The following is an 8,177-nucleotide window of genomic DNA, read 5'->3' on the forward strand; positions in this document are numbered from 1 at the left end:
ACAAATAGCTCAAGCTTGATATAGGCAGATGGGTATTTAATTTACGTCGTACTAGAGCTGCACATCGGGTTATTAGCAACGGTCTGGGATTTGAAAACCTATCATCACAATTTTAATCCTCTGTAGAGGGACGGCTTGCATCCGAAGTCAAGCACTTTACCGTAGAAAATTTTCACGAGGACTGATATCGCGCACAATCGGTCCCTACACCGGCTGATCAAAGCGGTCACCCACCCGCTTACTGACCTCAACCAGTAATGCTTGACTTTGATATTCTATTGGAAACCGTGTCTTTACGATCAGTTCACTGCGGGACAAAAATTCGAGAAGGATATTGCAATGATACATTCAGGATGGCGGTGGAATCCGTTACTTCCAAGTTAGAGTTTGGTGGAATGGTGAGATCGCTTATCCAGGGAGGCCCCTTTTATCGTTCTCTAAAAATGTCATTTCCTCAGCAACTTTTGCTAGAATTTTTCCCAACCCTTAAAAGTCACCTCATCTCACTCAATTCACAGAAGATATATTACAAACGAGTATTTTATTCATTGATACATGCATACTTGTGTGCTCAATTACATGCATGTTCTCAATTACATGACATAAATTCAATTACGCAAGCACTGGTTTTAAGTCTTTATCAAACAGGTACTTTATTTACGTCACACTAAAGCTGCACAATTGGCGACGGTCTGGGAAACATCCCTGGGGATAATTCGAAGACATGCCATCACAATTTTGATCCTCTTTAGAAAGGATGCGAAGTACGGTGGAACAGCGCTTTACGGTGGAACAGAATCCAAATGGTCACCCACCCGCTCACTGACCTGCTAGGTAATCTGCTAGGAACCATGCCTCTGCGGAACCTTTATCAAGTAGAAAGACAGATAGTACAATTTAAATAAAGACAGAACGAAGACACATCCATGGTAGGATAGGATTCGAACCCGCTACCTCCACACTACAGAACTTTTGGCAGGGGATAACGCTCGGCCTCAAAAAACGCGGGTGGCATGGATCCTCTTCATCATCAACTCAATTCGACTTTGATAGACAATAATTGCCAATCGTTATCGATATTAAGGGATATAAAATACGGGGCAAGACTGGTACCAAACGAGCTCTTCGTATCTCTGCTTTGTTGTTGTGAGTTTTTTTTTTTTTTGTGAGTTGGTTGTGTATTTAGTCTAATTTTAGATACAACGAAGGAAATCATGTGTCTTTCAAGGTGTGGTGTAATTTTTACTGAACTTTACAGTAAGTCTTTTTCTAATTTTCGCTACTTTTACATACACTTAAAGTTTTTCGAGATAATTGATGGTATGCTTGTAATTGCCTAAATTTTGGAATAATTAATATATCTCTTTTATTAACTTGGTTCAATTGTGAAATCTAAAAATAGTTCTTTTTCGAATATTTTGATAAATATTGGCTTATTTAGAGTATTACTTTTAAAATTATCAGTTTCGCTTAGTTAAAATTCTCTTTAGATTATTGAGTAAAAACGACTTGAGTTTTACGAAACAATAGTTTTACTCTTTTATTTATATATATATATATATATTTTCACGGGATTTAACGTGATTATTAGTTTTTGAATACTAGACATTTCACATACTTTAAATACTGTATCTAACAGTCTGCTTTCAAAACTTAGTAATTTTTTCCCTCTCCGATAATGAATTGACTTATAAAGTTTTGTGACTATTTCAGACTTAATAGACTTCCCACTAAATTCCAAAATATTGTATATTCAAGCTTAATAATGGAGTTTAGTGTTATAAATTTTTTTTAAAATTTAGGTTGCATAAACTTTTAATTTTGTTAAACAAAGTCTTTGTGAAGTCCGAGCTTAGTTCGTTTCTACCTTAGAATCATATATGGCAGTACTTTCGTTACTTGTACCGCCGGTACAAGTAAAAAGTGCGTACTTTTACTTGTAATTCTTTACTTTTAAAATTTAGTACTTTCGTTACTTTTTTAGGGAAAAAGTACAAGTATTTGTAACTGAAATACCAAATTAAATCGTTACTTCTTTCTAAAACTCTGTAAGCTTTCTTGAAAGAAAGAAAAAATTAAAAAAAAATGCTTGCGTTTTTGCGGAAAATGATTTTCTCGCATGACTTCAGCATTAGGCATTGTTACAAATAAAACTGTAGACTGTTCTGTTTAAACTTATACTGCACGTTCAATTATTTTTTACTAGCTCAAAGATCACAAAGCTATCTGAAACCCCGTGTTTGCTTTGTTTATGTTTGTGCTTTTAAAACTAGTTTCTAAAGAGTAAAACAATTTCACATCAATGGTAATTTAAATAAATAAAAATAATAAACTAAAAATTAAAATCAATTGATAAAATTTCTTTTTCGGGCAAATCCATAAAAAGTTTGATATTAAAATTATATTTGATTTTAAAATTATATTATACGATTATATTATAAAATTATATTATAATATTCTTCCGAATTTAAAAGTAAATTAACGTCCATAACTTTCAAAATTAAAAATAATTAAATAAATAACAACAATTTTGCAAAAACATTAAAGAACATAAGAATATTATTCAATAAAATTTTAGGTTACTTTGAATTTTCGATTTCCTGGAAATCTACTTTTAAATCGTTACTTTTTTTAAAAATACTTGTACTTTTACTCATTACTTTTTAAAAGTAACGTTGCCATATATGCTTAGAACACTGAATTCACTATTTTCCTGATGAGTTCTAGTTTTTCACCGATAATGACTTCAGTCGAGTGAGGGAAATGTGGCTGGGGGTTTTGGGATATACCATACTGTAAAGTATATGTAAAATTTATGTATTGAAAATCATATTTTTTTATGCTAGTTATATTATATTTACCTTTAAAATTTTGTTTAATTGAATAAGGTGTGTGTGTGTGTGTAATCCATTACCTTTTATGTGTATGCAAAAATTATAAATACAGTAGTTGTTGCATTTAAAATTTTATTTTCGTAACAACCATTTTAGCTTTTATAATAATATAAAGAACAAAATTGAAGAGTCAAATTTTCCATTTTTCGTCAATTTTTCTGAAATATTACATTTCGTATGTCTGCTCTTCTAGAATGACAAACGCTCGTTGGCTCCAATCTACGGCTATTCTATGAACTTCTGCTTGCAACATTTTACCAATTGAAGCTGTATGTGTTGGCTATTACCATCAATTTATGTTTTGTGAAACAAAAATAGATAAAGTAAAAACGTCATCAGTACTTTGTTATAAAAGGATTCGCCACGGATCGGCGAGTTAAAATTCTATCCGCTGACCGATTAAAACATTCCTGCGGGTAGCAGTTTGCCCATCCCTCCCCTAAAGTGAAGAGAAGCTACCCTCCTTGAAATGCGCTAGTGTTTCCATAGCAGCAGTCGGCCTCAGACTTTGTGGCGGGGGTAGTTTTTACCGTAGACAAACTATAGGTTTACAAGTCCATTTCGTTTTTATTCGGTTTCGCTACCCCATATATGTCTAGGATCTCTCCTCTTCTGTTTCCTTAAATCAGGAAAGTTTAATATCGTTATACAGTTAATTAGTTCGTATGTAGTTACTCAAATGTGATAACCTTCAACCGGTGCGATTAATTATAATGAATTTTACCTAGAGTGCTTCTAATATGGCCAGGTACTAAAAGATTCTTTGTAAAATCTTGCATATTATCAATATCATCAATTAGCATATTATCATTTTATGTATAATCGATTTCATGATTTTATTCGGGATTTCAGGATTCGGGATTTACTTCTGAAGTAAACAGATTAAAAAATTCGAAACAGTTAAAATCTCATTCAGACAAGAAATTTGTCGGAGAACTGTAAAATGAACTAAAATATTAAGTCTTTTATTTTTTCAATTCTTCTCGGAATTGGAGATTTTAAGTTAACCGTCTGAATATATAGCATCGAACTCTAGTATTGTAGTAGTATTAGTTTAATTTCATCTATCTATTAGTAATAAGTATACAACGTTCATCAACGAACTTGAAGTATATTTCGTATAAGTATAAAAACATACTTCACTGTATATGCAACAAATTTCATATTTTTAATAACAGGTTTCCCATTTTCTTGCAGGATCCAAGAAACTACCTGAAAATAGATGTTTGATACTTTACTTCACAAAGTTTTTTACGCTAGATTAAACAATCTATTCCATACAGGAGAATGTTGGTCATCATTATCCGATTTAGATTGGGTAAGGAAGTTAAGATTTATTTTGATCTGATCAAAGAATTGTTTAATAGAAATTTTATTCTATGTGTCTACTGATTAACATTTCATCATTAGAACGCTTTTGAAAACCTTTTCGTTCGCTTTTGAAAACCTTTTAAATTTTTGATCCATCTTTTGAAATGATATTAATTTTTTCGCACTCACGAATGAAAATGAAAGTAGACTCATAAAGACACTTGAATATTTTTAAGCTTTGATAATTTAACCTTTTAGTTTGAATAAATTAAATTTTCAATTTATTATATATTATATAAACTTTATATAAAGACATATCCTTTTCTGAAAATTTCGAGTTTTTGCCCTCAGAATTTTGTTACAATTTAAATGCATTTCCAGAACGTAGATTTTTTACTCCAGGACACATAATAGTTTACTTTAGACTTCCTTGAAACTTTGCATGTAGATTTTGTATAATGTTGGAGACGAACTAAGAGCTAGGGTGCATGCGTGAATTTGTTATTTCTATCAAGCCTTAAGAATATTAAATTTTTCATTAAAGATTCAATATTAATGTATAGTTAATTCTTTTTGAAATTACAAAATAGTTAACAACTCGGGTAATAACGTTAATTTAGGTATTTTGAAATTTATGAATTAGAATTTACTGTAGAGCCTTTAGCGTGGCATGAAACATGTGTAGTTTTGAACTTATTTTGACTAATATTTTATACATTTTTAAACTTTACATTAAATTTAATTTTAAGTCTTAAAAATTGCGTAAATCCTTCCACGATCAGTCTGATGGTATCGAGCTTCTAAACCATGAACAGACTGAGGATATTTTACGTCAGAACTGTGGTCGGTTAGAGCGAAGAGCAGAATTGGTATCTCTCAGCCTATGCTTAGGTAGCATCATTGGAAGGCTTACTCTCGGGGGGGGGGGGGCACCACGGCTCTTAATTGGTTTTTTAAGGCTACTCCTAGAATCGTGAAACTATCTTAAATCGATTTTCTAACTTTGACCATTTTATAATTAAATGATATAAAAAGCATAATAAAATCTCAAGAATTTATAAAACATTTGACAATATTAGTGTTATTTTGCTTTTTATTAGAAAAACATTTTTCTCGATAAAAATTTTGCATTGAACTGAAAATTGAATAAGTTCCATGCTCTACAATTTTGACTATCCCATGAGACTTTTTTGACACTCTAGATCAATAAAAAAAACTTGTGCCAACTTATTTTGAAATTTTCTAGCTGCAACATATTTTATAGTAATTTCAATGTTCCAAAACGTTCATAAAGGTACTATTTTCATGTTGTTTTTTTTTTCAAAACTTTCTTTCTGCTCAGTATGGAAATTAGTTGAAAATTGCGTAGATTTTTCCCTACAATCTAAAAAGAAATGTAAATAGAGTTGAAATTAACAAATCTTTATATTTAAAGAGAAATTTAGTGCAAAGAGCTTATTTAAACTTAAAAATGGAAATTTTTTTTAAAAAAATTGAATTTTCTTGTTATAGCATGAAATACGTACCAAATTGTTTTTTAATATTCTCTATAATTATAAACAATCTCTTTCAAGTTACAGCAATGTAACAGTATTTTTAAGTACTATTTAGCAATGTAAAGCATTTGTGAGTCATTTAGTTACTTGGTTGTATACTTCTGTTGATGAAAGCCAATTATCAACCAATAAAAGCCAATTATCGATGATCAGGAGGCTAATAAAATTTGGTAATTTCTCCAAAGCTCCAAAATAACTTTTACGAATATCTGACTGTAAATCTCTTAATTTCGTGGTTATTTAGAGTTTTTGGTAATTGAAATTTCGTTCTCATTCAAATTTCGTCTGTCTTTGTTAATAGATTTCTGTGATAAATAATTGAAGAGCAAGCATATAGCTCAGAGGTCCTGCGAGTAGAAATTAAATGTTCGGACTGATATGGACATAGTTACAAGTTTTTAAGAATTTTGTAAAATGAAGATTTTGTAAATGACTCGGGAGGTTTACTGAGATTTGCGTAGCTAATAGTTATAAAACTTCACCCAATAATATCAAACACTGCCTCTAACTAAAGTAAAATCCCTATGTTAATTTGACCATAAGAGTAAAGACATTTTGTTTTGTGTTTAAAACTAGGCTTTGCATTGAGTACTTCATCGTCATATAGTCTCCTTGGGAACCATATTTTCAAAGATGTCCGTTGCTGACCTAGCTGCCATGAGAACCGTAGTTTGCCAAGATGTCCGTTGCTGACCTAGCTGCCATGAGGACCGTAGTTTGCCAAGATGTCCATTGCTGACCTATCTGCCATGAGGACCGTAGTTTGCCAAGATGTCCTTTGCTGACCTAGCTGCCATGAGCATCAGTCTGTCAAGATGTCCATTGCTGACCTAGCTGCCATGAGCATCGTAGTTTCCCAAGATGTCCTTTGCTGACCTAGCTGCCATGAGCATCAGTCTGTCAAGATGTCCATTGCTGACCTAGCTGCCATGAGGATCGTAGTTTCCAAGGATGTCCATTGCTAACCTAGCTGCCATGAGCATCAGTCTGTCAAGATGTCCATTGCTGACCTAGCTGCCATGAGCATCAGTCTGTCAAGATGTCCATTGCTGACCTAGCTGCCATGAGCATCAGTCTGTCAAGATGTCCATTGCTGACCTAGCTGCCATGAGCATCAGTCTGTCAAGATGTCCATTGCTGACCTAGCTGCCATGAGCATCAGTCTGTCAAGAAGTCCATTGCTGACCTAGTTGCCATGAGGACCGTAGTTTGCCAAGATGTCCATTGCTGACCTATCTGCCATGAGGACCGTAGTTTGCCAAGATGTCCATTGCTGACCTAGCTGCCATGAGCATCGTAGTTTCCCATGATGTCCTTTGCTGACCTAGCTGCCATGAGCATCAGTCTGTCAAGATGTCCATTGCTGACCTAGCTGCCATGAGCATCGTAGTTTCCCAAGATGTCCTTTGCTGACCTAGCTGCCATGAGCATCAGTCTGTCAAGATGTCCATTGCTGACCTAGCTGCCATGAGGATCGTAGTTTCCAAGGATGTCCATTGCTAACCTAGCTGCCATGAGCATCAGTCTGTCAAGATGTCCATTGCTGACCTAGCTGCCATGAGCATCAGTCTGTCAAGAAGTCCATTGCTGACCTAGTTGCCATGAGGATCGTAGTTTGCCAAGATGATCTACTTCAGTTGCCTAGTCGTCATGACATAACAGAAACGCTGATCGTATTTCTTCATATGAACACGAGGTTTATTTATATATTCTCCTTGAATTATATGAAAATTCCATTTTCAATATTTTGATTATTAAAATTTAAATTTTTTTCTTATAAGAATTAAGTTCCATAAATATTTTTAATTAAATCTAAACACATATTTTTAAATATATGAAATTTAAGTGTACATCTTTTAAAAGTTTATTTCAAAGATTTTTCTTAAACGTAAAGAATAATTAAATCTTATTTACCTAAATATTCTTTTTTATCATATCTAGAAGTTTTTAGTTTTAAATTATTTTGAGTCATATTTACCCATTAAATATTTTAAATTAAATTCAGTCTCTAAATATTTTATGCACCTTCTCTAATGTCTATATACGTACTGTAAATTGTCTTAAAAATATTAAGACAAGCTTATTGTTATCTATCACTCGTTATCAGCTATGACATAATATTTAAGAAAAATTAAATATTAGCGCAAAAGAACTAATTTAGATTTATTAATGTTTTTCCTCAGAACTATTGTCCAGTACACTAACTAAAATCTAAATTGTATTATTCAAAAGAATTGTTTTGGTGTGCCAGTTTAAATTCAAATAATTAAATTCAGAGAATTGTTAAAAATTAAAATACTTTCGCTAGATTCAAAAACGAAACGTATTTAGATGGATAAAACTTTATATCGGATTTAATTTTGGTATTACAAATTTTTAAATATTCCTTTTCTATATATTTCCACCAAATACATCA

At 32.4% G+C, this 8,177-nt stretch overlaps 1 long non-coding RNA gene across 1 annotated transcript; it reads left to right on the forward strand.

The window, feature by feature from the left end:
* Nucleotides 1-1,116: 1,116 nt before the first annotated feature.
* On the forward strand, nt 1,117-8,177 carry LOC147817054 (uncharacterized). The gene is made up of 3 exons (XR_015430084.1): nt 1,117-1,257; nt 4,092-4,212; nt 6,338-8,177. It is a non-coding gene; the product is annotated as an uncharacterized LOC147817054 (long non-coding RNA).

This window comes from Parasteatoda tepidariorum, chromosome 1 (genome assembly GCF_982258835.1).
Source record: "Parasteatoda tepidariorum strain Cologne lab strain chromosome 1, Ptep-v5.0, whole genome shotgun sequence".
Lineage (NCBI taxonomy): Eukaryota > Metazoa > Arthropoda > Arachnida > Araneae > Theridiidae > Parasteatoda > Parasteatoda tepidariorum.